This window comes from Squalius cephalus (genome assembly GCF_949319135.1).
Source record: "Squalius cephalus genome assembly, chromosome: 14".
Classification (NCBI taxonomy): domain Eukaryota; kingdom Metazoa; phylum Chordata; class Actinopteri; order Cypriniformes; family Leuciscidae; genus Squalius; species Squalius cephalus.
Window position 1 is genome coordinate 16973351 of NC_137135.1, and position 22263 is coordinate 16995613.

The 22263-nt window shown below is 36.3% G+C and overlaps 1 long non-coding RNA gene across 1 annotated transcript in view; it reads right to left on the reverse strand.

The window, feature by feature from the left end:
- The window catches only part of LOC307171120, a 52585-nt gene extending 31380 nt beyond the window's left edge, over positions 1–21205 (reverse strand). Inside the window, exons 1-2 of the long non-coding RNA XR_013823496.1 lie at positions 21136–21205; positions 20526–20620 (exon numbers count right to left, since the gene is read on the reverse strand). This is a non-coding gene — a long non-coding RNA (uncharacterized lncRNA). The remainder of the gene's footprint in view (positions 1–20525; positions 20621–21135) is intronic.
- Between the last annotated feature and the right edge of the window lie 1058 nt (positions 21206–22263).

Genomic DNA, 22263 nt, shown 5'->3' on the forward strand with positions numbered 1-22263 from the left:
ACTGTTTAAATATATATCTCCTTTTGTGTTCAACGGAAGAAAGAAAATCATACAATTTGGAACAACATGAGGGTGAGTAAATGATGAAAGCATATTTATTTTTAGGGGAACTAAAGCTTTTATAAAAACAATACTTGAAATATTACAAAGAAAGTCTCTTGAACCTGGACTGCATTACAATCTGTCATATCCTAATTAGAGCCAAGAGAAAATGGCTTCTTCACACTCTCAGTTAGGTAGTAGCTGTTCGCAGAGCACCCACGCTTGTAACATTCACAGCTATTGCCAACATAGGACCGGGTAAAGATAAAAACTGCTCAGTTAATTGAATCCAACACAGAACTGTAGGCAGTTTCCAAAATACTAAACACAACAATATTTGTTTATGTAAGCACATAGTGAAGTAACATAAAGTTCATCCCACAACCCCCATTTTGGCAGCACTGAATCAGGCGTACGACAAAACGATTTTCCAAAAAAAAGTCCTTTATCATGTCACAATAAAATGTCATATGTTCTGTGTTGTGTGAAATACATTACCACATAGGAATGACGCACATCTTTGGCTGGATGTCATACACATGCCTTGACCTTTTTCCATCCCGGATGTTATAATGGGCAGTAAACAAAGGATGGCCAAGCTAAGCCACTTCCAACTTGTGCCTTCTTCTCTTGGCACAAAATTCCCTAGCAAAGCACTGCAATGAGATGACACTTTCATAAGTAAAGTATTAACACCCTCAAAAATGGATGCAAATATAGCCACAAGTACTAATATTAGAACATTCTTGTACAACGGTAAATTCATTTGCATGGCACTGTAAAAGTGAAATAGCCCTTTTCCTTCTATTTTGACCACAATTTGGATGCAATTTCTTTATTTTAAGTCCTTATCACCAATTCAATCTTTTTAATCTTCCCTTGTATAAAGAAAGGTAAAACACATCGGGATGGTTTGACTGTACTGCCGCTGGGTATAAAATCAACACTGGCAAAAGGACAACAGTAATCACATTCACCTAATCTCCCATGACAGATTCAGGACATGCTTTTCATTATAGCAAAAGTGGATAACTGAGCAATAAGCACTGTTTCAGAGTTTACTCAAATCCTGCTCAAACTAACAAAGAGATTCTCGTTCCTGAGCGGTTGGTATATTTGCTCAGATTTAAGGCATGAAAAGGTATACAGAATTTTGACTACATTCTGAAACATCTTTCTTCTTCTATCGTAGATTAAGTTTCTCTGCTGCTATACTGTTATTCTAATTATTCCCTTTTTCCGGTCACTAGTTTACTAAACTACTGATGATATAAAACGGTCACAGATCTGTTAGAGGAACATAAAGTCACCATAATATCAAAATTAACAATTATTTTTTGCACATCATTTTTAATTTTGAATTAATGTGCCCAATCAATCATTAAGTTGAGTGGAAAATCAATTAAATATAATGTACAGTTGTACAATAATTAACATTAATATACATTTATAATCTTTGATTTCTTAAGACGTCAATGTTTATTTCAGCAATATGGCATTCTGAATAATGCCCCTTTAATTTTCTGAATACATTTTAAAAGATTTATACTTTTTTTTCTATATTGTCATCCAACATGATAAACATGCAAAATGCATAATCACACGCCCTACAACTTTATGACAGGCACTGGTTTGTAAAGTTATGTTTATGATCAGTGCAAAGTATTATGTTCATTCCTCAGTAGCGTGCAGCATAGCCATATTTGAAAGTCATACTTGTGTTGAATAGATTTACAATAAATACTGTATGTCACAAGCAGCAAGGGGAGTGTTGGAATGATTCATATAAATTGTGGCAAGTGGTGGCACAGCTGAAGAACTGGCATCATCATAGGGTAATGTCTGAAAGCATATTTTACAGTGGCCTGTCATTCCCTTATAGCCTTTAAAACAAGTCAGATCCATGTTTGTGACAGCTGAAGACTGCTGGCCAATTGAAAATTCTGCCTATTCACACTATGTAGTCACAATGATCTAGGCACAAAATAAGGCAATGCTATCAAAATACATTTTCAGGACAGTAAAGAAAAAAACGATTGCAACAATTTACATAATCAATTTAAATAATCGCCCTTAAAAAGTTGAACAGCATAACATATCTTGCGGTTCTGTCATTCTCACTTAGTTCAAGGTCTAAGCTTAAAGGGATAGTTTATCCAAAAATTATGTCATAATTTACTCACCTCATGTTGTTCTAAACCTGTATGAATTTTTCTTCTACTGAACACAAAGGAAGATATTTTGATATGGGTATATAGGTAACCAAACAGGTGATGGGGCCCATTGACTTCCACAGTATGGAGTCTTAAAAAAAGAAATACTATGGAAGTCAATGGAAGACAGTCTTCAAAATATGTTCTTTTGTGTTCAGCTGAAAAAAGAAATTCATACAGGTCTGGAACAACACGAGGGTGAGTAAATGATGACAGAATTTTCTATTTTTGAGTAAATTATACCTTTAACCAAAAGTTTCAGCACAAAAACTATGCAGGCTGCGTTTGAAGTTATTTGTTTATGCATAATAGTGGATTTAGTAGAATTAAGACCAAAGGAGACGCTGTCAATTCTAATGACTTCCTCTGATGGTGCTAGATGAAGATAAGGATGTTTTCATTTTGAAAGCAAAACATGGATTTCTTATTAACTGATACTACAATCTCATTCAGCAATGACAATTGGTTTGACATTAGAGTGTTTTCAGCATGACTTAAAAAAAGCGAAAGTCTTGCCTATGGCTGATTTACAATTTGAAATTCACAGTGTCAAGTCCAATTTACCCTCATGGTTATAGCCTCCCTAATATGTTTTTTTTTTTTTTTTTTTTTTTTTTTTTTTTAATAATGGCAGCATGATTATAACAACTTCATAATAAACAAGCATATTAAAACTTGTTGCAGGATGGAGATAAACACTGAGGTATGTGAGGCATGAACTATGTGAGCTTCCTTTGCTGCATGCTCAAGTCAGGAATACTGCAGAATATAATTACATGGCTGTAACTAATATTTACGGTAGGCACAATGTATCTAATCTATAAATTCTATAACAGCCTTAAGAAAAGAAAATCAAACCCTTGTCTTGGAATGTGGTTCTGATTAGGTCAGGGAATTAATTTCAGATGTACACAGTGCCACACGGTCTAACCTCTGGGGAAAGGAGTGCTAATGACACTAGCTGATGTGATTATTTTTCTTGCAGCAGAGTGTACCTCTAATCATTAAGCCCACTACAAACCATCTCAAATTAATCTCTTGGACATGTGGCTAAACTTATGATCCGGTCCGGTTGCATTCTCTCAAGGGAAATTCTAGTAACAAAAGTACTTCCCACGAGCACACAAACTTTCAGCCATGATTTATTGTACATTTCGCAAGAATATGTAACTCTATGCTTGATACTTAAGCACTGTCACACAGCACATGAGAAAGAGTGCGATATTACCCGCTCATGCAGAATCAGAATTTTGCTTTTAAGGGCAATTCACTCCGCGTCGACAGACGCCAACAAATGGCAAAATACACTTTGTCCAGTTTTGTCGAATTTGTGCGTCTGTTGGCATTTGTCGGCGCTCCTTTTCGCCAGTTGAACTATATTCAGTTGCTGTTTGTCTGGTCATGTACTATAATCTAGTGATTGTCTCCGTTTGTAGGGTCAGTGTGTTAACCGTCACCGTCTGTTTGTTCTCGTTAAACATGTTGAATCAGCATTTGTCGGATCGTGTAATGTCTGAGAAGTGGCGTATTGTAATCTGGTGATTATCGATGTCTGTCAGTGTAGTGTGAATTGGCTTTTATACAACAATTGGGGCTTTCGCACCGGAGGAACCTTTTCATAGTTCCTAGAACTATTGGCGGAAGTACTATTTTGCATGTTTGCACAGCAGGAACTAGGAAGGATTTTAGTTCTAGGAACTCCTTTTGGAGGAACTTCAGAGTAGGGTCTAAACCAGCACTATAGGAACTATCTGTGACGTTAGTGTATGCTGATTGGCCAGAAGCACGCGAAACACCAGCACCCGCCATTTAAAAAAAAATGCTGTGTAAACACACAGATTATAGCCTATATATTTACTCCAGAAACTAACATGGAAAACAGTGATAGATGGGCCTCTTAACCTTTACGCTAAGGAGAAAATCCAACGCAACTTTGAGGGAACCAAGAGAAACATGATTATGTATTTCTGCTCAGCTAGCAACACTAGACATCAACCACACGGCATACGCTAATAACTTTTCATTACTGTCTACTTTCTATGTATAACAGTTCTATTTAATAACGTATTAGACAGGACTGTTAGAAAGATCGTAAACTAATGAACACAGATAATGCAAGCACTGTGTGGCTCTGGCTGGTGTTCTCAGCGCCGCCAAAATAAAGGTCCGCCGCGCAGTCAAAATAAAAGTCACAACAACAAGTGCGACTTACGTCACAACTGTTGCATCTACAGGCATGTGAGCAACACAGAGTAGTGGTGTTCCTGAATGAATCAGTGTTTTAAACAAATTGATTTAATTGACTCGCTCATAAACATTTGTTTCATTGCTGAATAAAGCAGTGTTTCTGAACAAATCGGTTGAGTTAATGATTCAATGACTCGTCTTTTCTGCACACAGTTTATGTGCAGTGCATTCAGTTGTAGTTGCATGCTTTAATTTCAGTTTATTCATCACAAAAAGGTATAAAATATATTTAGAAGACTTGAAGTTGAATGGGAGGTCTCAAATTTAAAATGCGCTTTCCTGGATCAGACCTGCTTCTGCATGCAAACTTTTTAGACATCTAGTTCTGTTAAATTAATCTTTATGTTGGTGCCACCAATAGTGTATCTAAAGTACTGTTACATCACAAATTACAAAGCAGGATGAAGGTTTAGTCATCTTCAAATTTCTTCAAAACATCTTTGTATACCGCTGAAGTCATCTCCTGTTCTGAAGTGTCTAATAATCTCTTGGCAGAAAGCACAGTAGGGTGTTACAATTCCAGTATTGCTAAATGAAATGACAGCAGGAGACAGTGAAAGCTTGCAGTATTATGGTCATTTGATCAAATGGAACAGAGGAGATATCTGTCGAATAGGTTGCAGCAAATAACATTCTGTAAAAAAAATTTTTTTTTTTTTTTTTACACAAACCGAAACCCTGTTTTGTTATGAAGTGCGAAGATCAACATGAAGGCAAACAAGTTTATAAATTCAATCAAGATATTTTTATACATGCAATACACTGTGTTTAAAGCACAACAGCAACACAACTTTTGCACTGTGAAAAGTCCTATTTATTTATTTATTTATTTATCCACAGTAATGGCCCAACCCGTCTGACTGCTCTCTCTCCCCCCAAGACTAAATGAGCTTCAAAAATTCATAGAATATTGATCAGCTGGCAAAGTCAAACACGATATCTAAGATCACAAAGACTTGGGGCGAGATGCACTATCAGCTAGAAATAGTTGTGTCACACCAAGTACATAAGAGAGCTTCAAATGAGACATGGATGAGGCCAAGTCAATGGTGTTCGCTATCAGGCCTGATTTGGAAGGTCATCTGTGGGTTGGTTAAATGACGGAGAAAACAACAACTCCCTGGGTGACTTGTGTCAACTCTTCTGGGACCTCAATTATAAAATGTTGCGTAGAAACCGTACTACATTTGATATTACGATCAATTTTTAAATGTGCGTACATGTGATTTAGAGAATGAACATTCAGCTGCGCACAATTTTAAGGTCATTTGTGATTTATAACGGAGAAAGAAGTTTTTTTTGTGCGTACGCCTCCCTTCCAGAAGTGAAAGTTATAAATCTCAAATGATCTTGAAATTGTGCGCAGCTGAATGGTTTCCGATCTCTGCTTTGTAAACGTCGCCTAATGTCATCAACATATAAAAAAGCACCAGTCAACGTCCAAATCCTTTACTTGGGAACCTCGATCGGCAAGAAGCGCTTGATTCCAAATATCTGTAGTACTCCGACTTTCTGCCACAAGGAAAAGTGCGTACATCTGCTCAGACCCTTTTCCACGTCAAAGACCGTTTTAATAAATATGAACGTTGACGTGGATTTTAGCGTATGCACACTCTAAGATCAAATCCGTGCGTACGCACTCTTTATAAATGAGGCCCCAGATGTGCATTTAAAATGATTACTTTTTCTAGCTAAGAGGCAGAGACAATTAAAAAGACTAATTCAATGTACCATTGGGAGGTTTGGAGCTGCTTTCTGTAGATAGACAAATTCACCTAAACCATTTGCATGGCTCTGTTTTACAACTCTGTTAGGTGAATTGCTTATTTTCGGCATGTCATGACACATTTGTTACCTTCTCCAAACTGCAGAACTCACAATCTGCTTGATTTGTTCTTCAACATCATGCTCTGTCTTTAACCGCAGAACTATAATTTTGTACAGATTTCTTCAGTAGCTCCTCAGTAAAAAAACAAAAAAGACAAAAAAAAAAAAAAATGGTGTATTATTTTGCAGTGGCAGAATAAATGAATCTTGCAGAATGGATCAAAAATTATTTGTGTCACTTTCAAGCAGTGAAAATACACAATCGGCTGTAAATTACAACACTCCATATGTTATCAGCAACTGTGCAAAATGCAAGTTGTTGGATGCATGCAAAACACACAATCAATGCAAAAGTAATTCATGAATCACTTAGGCACTTCCAAGAGGGTGTAATTTCCATTTCAATATGTGATTGCAAAGACTGTTGAGTGAATTGGATGGTTATTTTGTCTGTTCCGTGTTACACTTTCGTCTCCAGACCAATTGTTGGGGAATAAAGATTTCAGAATCCCAGTCTCGAGCCAAAAAATGCTGCAGTGCAAGTAATTTAGTGTTGCCATAATAACGATATGCCCGATAATACATTAATTGCTTTATATTAAAAGCTTTAAAAAAAGCAGTTTGACATGCATTTATGCATTGTTATTTTGCTATTATTGTCCAAATCAAATGGTAATTTTTAAACAACAACAATAATAATAATAAAAGTAAGTTGTCATACAAAATCATTTAAGAATGTTTTTCCATGTTTAAGAAGAAAACAACTTTTGGTGTTTTTGTAAATTGTAAAACATTTTCAGATTAATTCATAAAAATAAAAACATGAGCTTGTTTATTCTGCAGACAATATATGTGCAGTGCATTCAGTTACTCAGTTCTATTCAGTACACTAATAAAACGCATGGACATTTAAATAAACATGTAACTGGAAAAATTGAGGAATGAAAAGCAAAACGACACATTTGATTTTTAATGCATTTTTAAAAGATCATGCAATGCATATGGATGAAGCTAGCGCGCAAAAGATGGGCAAAACTGTGCTCTCAAACCACTGTTCTCTGGGGAATGTGAGCCTGCTGTCTTTCAAGCCACACATGCACACAGGCAAAGAGAATATTTGCATGCATGGTACAACTCGGGGCCCTTGAAATGTTTAAAAGTTCCCTTGATGTGCATGATACAACTATTGTCCCATCGGAAAATAACCAAAGGTGTACCTTTGTCATACTGCTGTCAGAGCACAATGAAGAAAAGGGCTGTTTGATTTGGCTGTAGTGCTTATGCAAAGGAACAGGTTTCTCTGAAGAGGCTTTTATCTGATTCCCTATAGCAGACGGAGATGAGAGACTTGACTCATTTGAGGACTGCTTCCAATGCATAAGAAAGAAAAGAGGAGGGGCAATTGACACAGCAATGCCAGCCCAATTAATTTTTACTCCTAAGATATTCACCATGAGTTGAGCAACTGTGTCACTGCTTCACAAAAAGAAAGTCTGCAAACTTACCACTGATGCTCTGTGATGCAACTCCAGATTTTAAAAAGAAGAAGGTCAGAAGGTCTTCGCTTTACCAACTCTTCCCACCATGCAAACTTTAAAATGCATTATCTTCAAAAGCAAAGGTGCTTGGGCATCTACAAGCGAACTCCAGACATCGTGTCTTCAAGCAATTATTTTTTATGTGTTTTCTGATATGCTTAGGCATTCAAAGACAGTCGATGATTTGATATTAAAGAGCATGTAATTTAGCAGCTGAGGGACTTTTGAGCGTGAACGAGGCCTGGCGACAATACCATGGCAAAGGCTGTGCTGTCTCTTCCATTTAATTTTCCAATCCACTTCCTCCACGTAGTTAGGAGAAGTGAGTTTTGTTCTGGTTTGATACACCGTCTAATGAGAGGTACTAAGAGCTTGTTGAAATTGTTCTTTGGTAATGCATTCTGAAGTCTCAGAATGATGAATATTTCTGCTATCTTCTTGCACTGTGTTTAATATATTCCAGAGCTCCTGACTTCTGCTCTCTTTCAACTTTTTAAATCAGCGCAGTCTAACTAGTATGAGAGATTTTACCATAAAATCCTTTTGAAGGCACGGGAGTGATAATGTTTTTAGCTGGGTATTTGAGCCTTGCATTGGTTAGTTGCCGCACTGTTGCAAGCAGAAATTCCATTTCTGGGGTGTAAAATATTTTGAATGTGACATATTGATGTGAATGGAATAATATGATAATCATTATTTCAAGCAGGCTATTCCATCCACAATATGCTGAAGGTTTTTATGAAGAAAGTCTCTCTCGTTGTACTTATTTACTGAAGATTACAGCAATGCAGTTATTTCCATTACAATTATTAAAGAATAAACTTGACTTTGCACCAGTAAAATAAGTAAGAAGTTCACAAAGAATAAATAAAGCTGTTATTAAAATGAATCTTTAATACATCTGTCAACATGAAGTGGTGGTTATAAGTTTGTATTTGATGAAAAGAAAATTGTTTTATGAACTTCTGGTGCCTTTATTCAGGGGGTGATTTTGATTAAAACAAATTTCAGCTTTTATCTTGTGTTGTAAGAAGGTTATTCTTTTTGAAAAGTTTTGAAGAACATTGTTACTACTTTTGAAAAGACTTTTACGTATAGATTTTTTTTTTTTTACCCTTGACTCAGACCAATTTTAAACTTGATACACAAAAATCTATCATAAAAATATTAGATACAGCAGATCATATAATAAAGCTATAAAACAGCTGAATAAAAATAAAACACTTTAATATTTACATTTTGTTTACACAAATTACAACTATCCTACATTTTCATCATTCATCACCAACTAACATTTTACTCCTAATTAAGTTTTTTTTTTTTTTTTTTTTTCTCAAATTTTTTGGTGACCAAGGAGACAAGTGTCAATGAAAAACGCATTCAAGGTGAAATAGGAGAGATAATATTAAAAATATTGCTATCATTTTATTGTTATCAAGACAAAAAATAAAATATTAATAAATAAATATAATTTTATGCACATAATGACGAAAGTATAAACACTATTTCAGATATTATTTAATTGTGTGTATTTAGGACACCTAAAAATCTAGCTGAAATTATTCTTTGCTAGACAAAAGAGTCCGACATTTTAATCCAAATAATGTAATTTCCACCACAGAATGCTATTAAATACGATACAGCATTTGAAATGTGCTTTAACATGAAAAAAATGACTGAATTTTCCTGTGATGCTTGTATGCCTACTCATTAAATAAACTAGTGAGAATGTGAAAAAGTGTTGTTTGAAAAAGTCCACAGACACAAATGTATCCATAGTTGAAGCACCTACATGTGAACAAAATCTGACAAAAATGTCTACCAAAAATGCCAACCATCTATATATAATTTATAAAGAAGGTAATGTTCACTCAGTCCTATCAGCAAGATACAGTTAGCTGCTTTATCTGCATCCCCACCACCCCAGGCTATGTGCATTTGTTTCTCTGAGCCCTGTCTAAGCTTTGAATTCTGGAATTGTGTTTTCACCTTGATGTCTGATTGGATCTTTACAAATGCATGTATATGCAAATGCAGCAATATCAGTCTTTGCTCCAGGCTGAATAAATAGACAGTGGTTGCATCCTAAGAAAGGGGTGCCAACTATGTTTTCGGTGTGAGAGCAGCGCTTGGTGAAAGTGAAATCTCTTTACTTCTCCAGCTGACATGTTAGACGGTCTACATTGTGTGTTTTCTCGGAAGGGAAAATCGATAATGTGTGTCAATTCCATCAAACATATATCCACAAGAGCCTACATCTTATTCACTGTGTTTCAGCGGGTGCAGTGTTGAGGTTAGCAAGACATATTTCCTAAACATCGTCTTGAAAATGGTTCCATGTATCACGCAGTGGCTCTAGTCTAATCTAGTTTAGAAGCACAATGAAAGCAGTGTGATGTTAAATGTAATCTGGGAATGAAAACAAAGGTTAAGGTGAACACTACAGAGATAGTAATCTTGCTTGTTTTGTGAATATTTCTGATTTGGGGGAAAAGTAAAAACAAACTGCTATGGTGAATTTCACAGTACTGTGTAAAGCTCATCTCCACTTTTAAGAGCCCTTATCAGAAATTCTTGTTAACTGAAGTCTTGTTGACAAAATTCTACTGACGACAAGCAGAACTCGTCTGTAGTCAGTGAAGCAGCATGTTAAGTGATCAAAGCTGTGTGGTTGAAGCATTTCATTTTAGTGCACACAGAGACACTGTAGGAAACAATAAGCCAAAGTACAATTCACTACATGATCTTGGTAGTAATGCAAATACATATAATGAGACTGATTATTGAAACACTCATTTGTGACTTTTCACTAAGAATGAAGGTGGGCTGCTGATAGCACACTATCTGCATCGTTTTAACACCGAATTCATTAAAGGAATTATGCAAATCACGTAACTCCACAAACAATGCCAAAAATGTTGTGCCTGCAATCAAGCATTTTTTCCACAAATAGAGCTTAAATAATAAAAAATTAATGGTTGATGTGACAGTACATGGTGTTGGTGGTGCTTGAGATTAAAATAATAAACTTCCAGAGTAAGAACATGCTAAAATGCATTTAAAAGTAAAATGTTTTCATATATTTCAAAATTAACTTACAATAATCAAAGACAAATTCTCTTTTTGCTCTCCTCTTCCCTGTAGATTGACAGCAACTCAGTCCAAACATGCCTACTTCCTCAGTAGTCGACAAGCAGTACTCACTATACTCAAGTCAGTGAGTGGTATGTCTAAATGCAGAGTATTAAGGCAGTAGGCAAAAAGTACCCGGATTTACTATCTCCGGCAAGATTTTGAAGTGCATATCTGATCTCATACATCTCAGAAGGCGTTTTTTGTTTTGTTTTTTTTACTCTTACAGTTATATGATTTGTTTCTGGTCTCAAAATGTAGGTTTTTTATTTCTTACAATTTATAATTTTTTACATTTCTGTCATGATGGTTCTTTTTCATAAGATTGAATGTGGTAATAAAGAGTTGGTAATGCTAATTACTTTATCCGTATAATGGGGAAAATCACTTTGATAAAGCAAAGATACCTATATAATAACAACATACAGTTATGTGACAAAAGAACGAAACAACTCGAACCCAAAGACTCGAGAGGTGAACTAATCAATTCTGTATCCGGTAGCAACTGCATAGCTCAGTTTATGAAGATGTCACGGGATGAACGAGCGACTCAGATTGGGAGGTGAGGTAAACTAAAAGACTTCAAAGCCTATATACCACAATTAAACCCATCATCTGAGAAGAAAAAAGAGATGACGCTGCAAGATGGAGGGGAAGTTATTTTTATTAAAGATTATGAGGGCGCATTAATTAAAAAACAAAGATGTGCACAGATAAATCAATCACGATAAATATGGCAATATTCCATAAAAAACAAAAAATTATCAATTTTGATCGCATGAATTGTTCATTTTGATTTTCAATTTTGACTTCAAGCTAAAACAGCCAAAAAGCTGTAGAACGCTAGCCTGGCTCCGCCCTCCTGCGTACTTCCGCTCAATTTTATTTCCCTTCAGTACTACGTCTGGGATTGTGGTGTATTCTTTGGTTTTCTCTGATAAATTTTTTACCGGTTCAATCAGCGAACAGAGGGAGTGGCTGAGAACGATGACGTTGAGGTCATGCGCTAGTTTGAGTATAGGGTTACGTCACGACCAGTGGCGGCTCGTCCATAGGGGGCGCTGGGGCGCCGCCCCCATCAACATTTCAGAAATTAACATGTGTAAAAACATTATATTAAAATGAAATAAAAAAAATAAAAATAATAGTTTACTCATGTGCCGGCTGGTAGTAAGAGCCTCAGAATTTAATAAAAACTGTCTTTAATCGATTAACTATTTACTATGTTTTTCAATACGTTTCATGGGCGAGGGACGCCGGACACATGGGTGTTTATGTGAGTACACAAATTCTCGGGTAGCATGTGACCTGATGCTAGTCTCTGATTGGTTTCTTAAAGATCCTCCTCGGGGCGCAAGTCGTTGCGTCCCTGGCCAATCATAATTGGATACATGTTATTTTATCCAATCTGATTGGTTCTCGTCACCTGTCATTCAACTGTTCGCGGCGGGAAATAACCAATAACCTTGCTTGCTACTACTAGACTGATCACTCACTTTTTATTACGCAATGGCAGCAGTTAATCCAAATTCTGTTATTTATTTACAAAAAAAAAAAACCCTTTCTCAAGACTTTCGCTTGAAGAAAAAAAAAAAAGATTAAGGATCTCGGATCGGAACAACCAGATTTACACATCCAGCAGCAGGCAAGTGACAGAGGTCAGAGGACGAAGCATGGTAAGTGTGTGCGCCATGGTGATGCAGGATTGACTGACAGCAGATGAACTCTCTACAACAAACACATGCTAACTTACGAGACGTTGAAGAGAGACAGGAATATGATGGCAGACATCGCAAACATATGTTTCAATGTGCAATTTTTTTACATATCGTTAGACGTCGTCTTTTTGTCTGGTACTAATAATCTTCACTAAGTTAACGTTAGCTAAACACTAAGTTAGCATGAGTTTTATTTATTTAATATTTATTTGACAGGGACAAATACATAGAACATTGCTTTATAAAGAATACAAAGTAGATGCCATGCAATTCATAAAGCTTTTCTGCTGAAGGAAGCATGAAGTGCTCTAACCCCTTCAGACCTGAATTATGTTTTAAGTTTCTGAAAAATATAAAAGTACATTTTCCCAGCTCATGAGGCTTCTATAAATGAGACCAAAAAAAAAAAAAAATGTTTGGCTTTAATTGTAATTTTTTTGTCCATTTCAATGGACGTCAGGTCAAAGCAGGTGTACTTCACAAAAATGTACCAACATAAAATTAAATAATAAACATAAAAATTGTTAGTATATACTTAAAGCTTTTTCTCAAGGTCAAAAACTATTTTTTATATAAGAAATTTCAATCAGCATTACTGGACTTCAATTACTGGAATGTGATTTCAGTAACAGGCTTTTGAACCATTCTAATGGACAGACACATTTGAAAAAATCCTGATTTAAAATTTGAAATTCTACAATCGATTTTTAACTTTAATTAATAAGTTCAATCTTTCTATTTTACATACAAACTATGAAATACTGACAAACATATCAAAAAATGTAAATAAAACCATAGAAAATGTTGCTTGCTTCTGTGATTGGAGTGAAGTGCTGACATGCTTCTCTTCAAAGTAGTGTTTTTTTTTATAATTACTACATGCAGAGCTTTACTGCCATTTGATTGGATGACAAGCGTCCAATCTAATGGACTGCAGGCTTTAAACTAGGTGAAATGCTCCAGAAGTAAAAAAAGGGGGGTTGACATGTGATGTCCATTGTAATGGACGCAGGGTCTGAATGGGCTAATGTCCTGGAAGTCCAGAGTCAATGCAGCCGTCTACCAGGACATTTAGAGCACTTCATGCTTCCTTCAGCAGAAAAGCTTTATGAAGATGCTTTATGAAGATGAAGATGATTTTCAGCAGGATTTTCACCTGCCCAGTGCCCACACTGCCAAAATAACCAAAACCTGGTTAAATGACCATGGGATTACTGTGTAACTACTACAGTGTGATTTCATGTAATAGGCTATTCTAATTTTCAAAATTTTTGATTTTGTGGGTTCTATAAGCTGTAAGCCATAATCATCAAAATTATAACAAATCAAGGCTTAAAATATCTCACTTTGCAAGCAATCAGCCTTTTTTTATAAAATTAGTTTCACATTTTAAGTTGAATTTCTAAAATAATTTAACTATTCCATGATATTCTAATTTTTGGAAAGGGTCTGTATATAAAGGAGAGCAACATTATGTTCAAGTAGGAAACATGCTTTTTGTTACTACTTTGTTGGTCTGAAATGTAAATAAAAAGAGATCAAAATAGCTTTTTTGTTTCTGCTTTGTATTTTGACCCCCCCCCCCCCCCCCCCCCCCGGGAAAAAAAAAATGCGCCCCCCCAAAAATAATTATCACCAGCCGCCACTGGTCACGACCAAACGTTAGCGATTGGTTATGGCAGATCCAGAGTGACTCTGGGCAGATCCAATAGTTTTAAACTTCAACAGAGTACCCACCTACAAGGAAGTTAACGCTTGTCAATGGAGAGAGGCCAGACTCTCTGTACAAATGAAATGTACAAGAGTCTGGTAGAACCAGGCTAGTAGAACGCGCCAAATACTGAAGGAGTTAGTACATTAAAAAAAACTAACTTTGGTGCACTAAAAAACACACACATCAAAGTTCAACAAGGAGAGGAGATCGCACAAATAATAGTCGAAAATTTCTTTTTTTTTTCATTTAAGAAATCTTCTACTATTATGTGTGCGAGCTCTTCACCTTGTTGGACTTAAGCAAAATAAATGTTTTAAATGTAGTGGATTGCAAGTGGTTTGCAAATAAGGGACATTTGCGCTGGAATAACGCACACAAAAAATGGCACAACTTTTTAGTGCATCAGGCCCTTTAATCGGCACAGGAAACAGAACATCATAATCTGCAATCTGAGTTGGCCTTTACATCAGAGCTCGCTCAGTGAATACAGGGAAAGCTGATCTGTTAGATCTTCAAGCATTTGTCACAGACGTCTCTTGCGTTGAAAGCAGCAATGATTATTCCGTAACACGTGCTATTAATCTACCTTGATGTGATAATTTGTTTCCGCTCTGTTTGGGGTTTTTTAAGTGAACTTTGTCTCAGCAGGGTGACTTTGCAGCTTACGACGACCAAGCGAACAAGAGGCAGCTGCTTTCCATTCATTCTCTGTCAAAACAATAGCGCTGTTAACAAAGCAGAGGGGGCTTCATGCATAGTGTGACGGCATTGCTTTTGACAAGTTGAGGAAAATTATTTGATTGATGAACAAAGTCATATCCCACTTGTAATTAATACTAGTATGTGTAAAGTCCTTTTGAGAGCAGGCGCCAATATTGTATTAATTCAGGGTTTCAGAAGAGGATGGGAATCCCAGCAGACAGAGGGGGCAGGATCTCATTTATCAAAGCACAGTCTAAATATCCATGACATTATTAATGGATTCTTTGTTAAAATGAGACAAAATGATTAAAGAGGTAGAGGAGGAATTATATCTGTTTGTACTTCACTATTTCAACCCATGTCTGTAGTCATGCTCAACACATCTTCATGCCCCTTACTTTCTACATCATTTTCTAGCCATTATAGAACTATTTTGCCCCTATGTCCAATGGCAAAGAATAGAGATATAATGGCCTAAATTGTATTCCTGATGATACAGTTGACCTGATTCAATTTACGAGACTCAATCTGACTCTCTCTCTCTCTCTCTCTCTCTCTCTCTCTCTCTCTCTCTCTCTCTCTCTCTCTCTCTCTCTCTCTCTCTCTCTCTCTCTCTCTCTCTCTCTCTCTCTCTCTCTCTCTCTCTCTCTCTCTCTCTCTCTCTCTCTCTCTCTCTCTCTCTCTCTCTCTCTCTCTCTCCCTCACACACACACGGTACAATGTTACAAACTAGTTCAACAACTAAACTTTTCCAATTACTGCTCTCCCACACAAGTAGCAGAAATAAGATGAACTGATTTTTCATCCTCAAGGACACTTCTATTTTCGATACAGATGTTTGTAGCTCTACCATGTGCCAGAACTCTCACAATTAGACATTTTATCTGTATATAAGACATTCATCATTAAAGAACTTGACTACATACACACATACATATTCATTCTTTATTGAATATGCTATAACAGCAACATACATACATAGGCTACATACATACATAGTAAATGCAGCCTTGTTGAGCAAAATAAACGTAGTCAGTTTCATCCAAACTTAAACATAGCACATATACTCCCTCATTTTATGTGTATGTTTTTTGTTCTTGTCAAGCCATACCTTATGGACCAAAAATCACATCTTATCCACCTTTTGTTGACAGGCCCAGGTCTTTTCAGCATGAAGTCAGCTCCTATGGTACTGTATAATTTTGATGGCTTTGCACAAGCCAGGTTGGTGCTATGAATCATTGATTATACATCATTTTAGTATGCCGCACTGCAGACGCCACATTGGGTTCAAATGGAGGAAAGGCAACGAAGTCCCTGATCAATATGTGTAAACCTGGGAGAAAGCTGTCAGGTTGAGGCGAAGGACTTCCTTCTGCTCCTCTGGGCTAAGGAGTAACCTTTTTCAAAAGCAAGGTAATGAAGAAGCTCATCATTTTTAATGAGGAATTAGTGATCCATTGAAGAAAAAAAAAAAAAAAAAAAAAAGACTATCAAAGGAGCAGCAAGGAGACAGAACGACTGTCTGACTGATGCATGCTCAACACCAAAGTCAAGACATGCTTCCATTTGGGAAAGTGAAAAAAAGTGTCAATTGATGCATTAAAAGTTTATGTTAATTAGTGGGGTCTCTTTGATTTCAATACTAGAGTTGGTTTTGCATTAAATGCAAAACCAACTGTAGTATTGAAATAAAAGAGAACATTTTGGTTCAAAATTTTTGAACAAAACTGGAAGGAAAAGGCAATTTTGTATTGAATTAATCAAATTGCCACCAACTATGAAACCTCAGAAGCTGCTGCAGCTAAAACAGATGAGGATCTATTAAAACATTTTCCACTGTCATACTTAAAAGAAAATCTAAACCGATCTGAGGAAATAGATATGTTATTTAATTTGACTGAATGCATCCCGTCTCACATTGTACTGTATATTTCATTAGAAAATGACAAATTGCTGCAATTGACAGAAACAGATTCATGGTTAATTAAAAATATAATTACATGCACTTAAGCCATTTAGAGTAAGATGAATGGGACATCATTAGGCACACTTTGAAATCCAGATGTTCTTTAAATCAGTTTATACTGGCTACACAATACAATAGATCGAGAGGTTTGTGTGGTTAAGGTACATCCAATCCCAAAATGTGCAATCAACTTTACCAGAAAAAATGACTATATCCTTCTTTGGAAACACATAAATTGATGTGTCTCTTCATCTCTGCCTTGCACTACTCTATTGCTAATACAAAGGTAGACAGCAAATACTTATTTGAGGAAAAGTGATAAAGAAAATGCTATGCCTTTCAAATTTTGCCTGTATTTGCTGACACATATGGCAGCAGTTACTTTGGACTTGTTTTTATTTGTCAAGGCAGCAGAGCATCCGATGTCTGTCCTCCGACATGTGTCTCTGCTGGATGCTAATAATTATGGGTGCGTTTTTTCCCTTCCTCAATTAGCACCTGCTGTTTAATTTATAAGGATGATTTAACAACCGCACAAAAGTATGAGTCCAACCACAAACTGAACCGCTTGCCATGGTGAAAAACAAGGACACGCAGTTGTTGGAGACAAACAACAACTTTACCCACTTGCCGTAGGCGGTCTGGCCAAGTTCAAAACGTAGAGGTCATTTATCTTCACCCATTAGGTTACAGTTAAAATGGCAAGCCTAAGTGCCTCCGTGCTGGAACATGGAATTCCACCGGGAAAAGTGAGCTGCAATCTATGCGAATGCCCCGCAGAGGTTAATAAAAATATGATTACCTTTCTGTTTTCTTAAAAGATAACACGTACCGCACAAGCATGCTACTAAAGATCCATTATCAATTAATTTGCATGCTGCAGTAGTCTTGCTAGCGTTCTATTTCTGTAGTATACCCCTTCTCAACACTTTAGCTGCTGCTCTGAGCTCATTGACACCTGTGCTATTATTATCTGTCAAACACTCAGGGAGTCTGACTCGCACTCCTTTATTTCCTTCATAAAAGCCAAACTGAATTATTTCAATTTTGCTACATTTATGTTTAGTCCTAATGACAGGTCCCCGTTTTCACTGTTTCACTTTTATTGGCTGCCACATCAATAGAGCAGATCTGAGTTCTTGTATTGATGTGGCCTGTGCACCTTCAATACACAGGCTGATGACTACACTGTTAAAGAGGACATGCTTATTAGCACACCTTTTCATGGACATATTAAAGGCACATTCTGGGTTCAGTACAAGTCAAGCCTAATTGAAAGCATTTGTGGCATAATGTTGATTATCCCAAAAAATAATTTCCACTTGTCCCTTCAATTCTTTAAAAAGCAAACATCTGGGGCCAGTTAGTTTTTCTTCAAGACTGTTCATAACTTTTTTAAGTCAGTTACATAAAAATGTAGATTGGTCTGATTTGATACCAAAAAGTAAAACTAATTAGCCCTTGACTCTCAGCCTCAGACATCACACCCACAGACAGTACTTCAGGAGTTTTCGAAGTCATCATCTGATGGTTGAATTGATTTCCAGGAGACTTGCATGTCGCGTTCTATAATGGTCCACCTGGAAACAAAGCCACTGTAATGCCAAACACCCTCACGGAAGAAGAAAGCTGTTGTGTTTGCAACTGACTTATTTGTGAAGTTCGTGGCGTAGACTCTTTAATATATGTCCAAGAGTTTTACACGCCAGTCTGTTATTGTAGGGACATTGTTACATTTTCGTGCCCCTAAATATGACGCTGAACAAAACAAACTGTGATTGGTTGCTTTACATGTCAGCCAGATGCACATGAACTCTGAAGGTCTGGCTACACGAGACTACCCTTTGAACAACTTAGTTGGTCATAGCAGTATTTAAATTGCAGAAAGTGATTTCCGAGAAACACTGTTGATATTTGAAATCAACCCAAACGAACACACCCCTCCCTTCATTGCTCAACCCCTAAAATGCATGAACACGCGATGCAATAGTGGATGTCTCTTTATCATGGCTCAAGCCGAGCAAAATAATGCTTCACAAAAAAATAAAGTGAAGATGAAGAACGAACGACAAGCAAGAACAAAAATGAACATACAGTTCACAAGAGTATATACAACCAAGAGTTCATTGTTAGTTGCCACTTGCCAGCAGCAAACTAGCACCAGACAAACAATCTCCTACACTCAAAACTGTCCTGCTACCATAGCTAACATTACAACAGCAGCATATCTTGGTTCTGTGAAACAGCAAAACCAATGTTACTCGTGGATGGAGCAGAAACAATGCAAACTCGGCATCCGTTTTCAGGCCTTTGTGTATAAGTTTTTCCAGCACTGGAAAGCTTTTCTAATATTAACGTGGGCCCTAAAGCTCTTGCCTGATAATAACACTTCTTTTTCCAGTGATATTCCTCTGACCTTTTCTCTTTTGTAATGTCTCTCAGCCATCTCTCTTTCTACAGTCTTTCTTCAAATCTCCCTCTTGCTCACTCTCTCTCCTCCGCCATCATGAGTGTATACACTATATATATATATATATATTTACATAGATGCCTCATTAGCGGCTGTTTCTTTTGGCCACTATACGCAAGTCGTCCACCATATTGGAACGGTCAAAGCCGGTCCGTGAACATTTGAGAACAAGTTGACTGAGCATTTACAACTGCGTATGAATAACTATATCTGCAATAGACTTCAGCAGATGATTTTTCTAAACTAACACTAAAACAACACAACATTAAAAAGTACCATAGTAAAAACCTGTAATGTTGAGTTAATACTTATAAAAACACAAACCAACACATTCTCACCTGTGAAAGGTGCCATTTATTTGGGAATTTAAATCTCGACGGTTTCACAACCAGAAGCTGCGCAATGTTGTTGCATCATTTATTCTTACTGTGAGTTATGACATGCTGAATGTTCCAAGATGGCAGATGCACCGACGTGTCTGGAGCGGTTGAATGTGGATTCTACATATACATATCTATGGTATATGCCCCCTACAGCTGATTGGCTACAAGTTTGTTGTGCTGCTCAGTCTTATCCACTTTCAACAGCGTTTTCTCAGAAATCGCTTACTGCACCATTAAAACATAAAAAAAACTGTTTATGCAACTGGGGTCAGTGAGGAACTTACAAGCAAATGGGACCAGTCCGTAAATGTTAAAATAGACACTGTTTTAATAATATGGCCATGAACTATTGAAACACTATGTACTAACATTATTATCATTATAATATTTCTCTATAAAGTTATATCCAATTTAACTTGCCATGACAATGCAACATCAAAAACCCTAAAACTGTGAAAATGATAAACTAAAAAGCTTTACAGCTCAAATAATATGAAGTTCCTGAACGTAAGTTAGGGAGGAGCAAGCCCCTCTAATCTTTCAATCAACAGTATATAAGCAGCCGCTTACCTCTCTCTAGCATCAGCTGTTTCAGCATCCCTCCACCTCCCCAAACTCCACCTACATCTTAGGTACCCTTCGTAATCATATCCTACATTTAGCCACTGTGGGGGGTATATCAGAGCTTGAGTTGAAGCTGCATCATCGAGCACCTCATCAGTTTTATAAAATTATACACTTCACATTTCTACTTTTAAAACTGGCCCCATTTATATTGACTGAAAGTGTCGGTAACTTCTCTTTGTCTTTCTTTTTTTTTTGGTAAGAAAATAAAATACTAGTTACATTTTTAACAACCATAATTTGTAACTGTATTGATTCCATAATTTCCTTTAAGCAAAGGTCAGAGACAAGTCTATGTTTAAACAACTTAATTGTTTTTGTGAATAATGATTGTACTTAAATATATCTGTGCCTACAATAAGCATATAAATCATATTAGGATTTTTTACTTGTGTTGTTAGATATTACATTATATTAATGAGCGCAAGGCATTTGACAGTGGTTATTTCGGATAAGACACATCACTAATGTCTCTTTAAGGAATGTGTCTCATCTCATCTGTAGATAAAGGTGTATGAACATTACTGTCTGTTACTATCACTTTTACACTTCTTACATTTCCAGGTGAACTTCAGCTTATAAAGTTGTCCAATTAGGTTGCTTAGTTTGTGCGACCAGCTTCTGTCTGAAAGGAAGAAATAAAGAGAGGAAAATCCTTCTTTGACAGTAGAATGTGAATTTTTATTAACAACATGATGTAATGTTCACTCACAAACACAACAAAATGATGAATTATCAGGTGCATCATGTATTTTTTTACATTTTTTTTTTGGAGTGGAAACCAATGGCAGAACTGGCTCACTTGCTTCCCAAGGCAAGATGACCAATTAAAAATAAATGAACTGAACAGCTTAGTAGTTCATTAAACATATGATATGTTAGTGGCACAGTGTTTGATTAGCAAGTAAGGTGACAAATGCTGGTCTAATATAGAATTTCTTTTAATAAACAAAGAATAAACATATTATATAAAACAATATAATGAAATATATTTATAAACTATGAATTAAGTATTATATAATACAATAGAAAAACCTAACTGCACGTACATGACAGGCAGTGATCAGCATGTCTTTTTATTATATAGAAAATAACAGCTTTTTGAGGGAAAAGTTGAGAGAAACGAGCAAGGGAAGATGATGGCAAAATTTTCAGTTTTTTGAAAGCAATGATCTGCGGAAAATGAGACTTGATTAGACTGATCTAATTTAGACATGTGAATTTCTGCCACAGTGTTTAGACAAACATGCATTTAAATGCATTTAAAATCCATTTGGCTAAAAATTCTGATGGCTGACATGTTCCCTCAGTTTCAATGGACATGATACTTCTGCAGTAGGGTATAAGGATTAGATTGATCAACAAAGTATAACTTTTTATTTTTGGCAATATAATGACACTTGTAAGTGGTAAGTGTGATGATCATTATTATTATTCGGAGAGATATGTCTTCCAGAAAGCTAGAGCCACCATTATAACTTGGTCTTGGGCATGTTAACTTCTGTCTTGCAACCATAGCAACATATATAATTGCTTGATCTGATTCCTCACCTAAGATTTCAAACTACTATGGCATTGCAATTAAATCATATGAAGAAAATGCAAATAAGTCAATAAAAAAACCTCACAAAACCAAGTATGATCCTTGACTCTTATTTTATTGTCACATCAGATCAACACATAC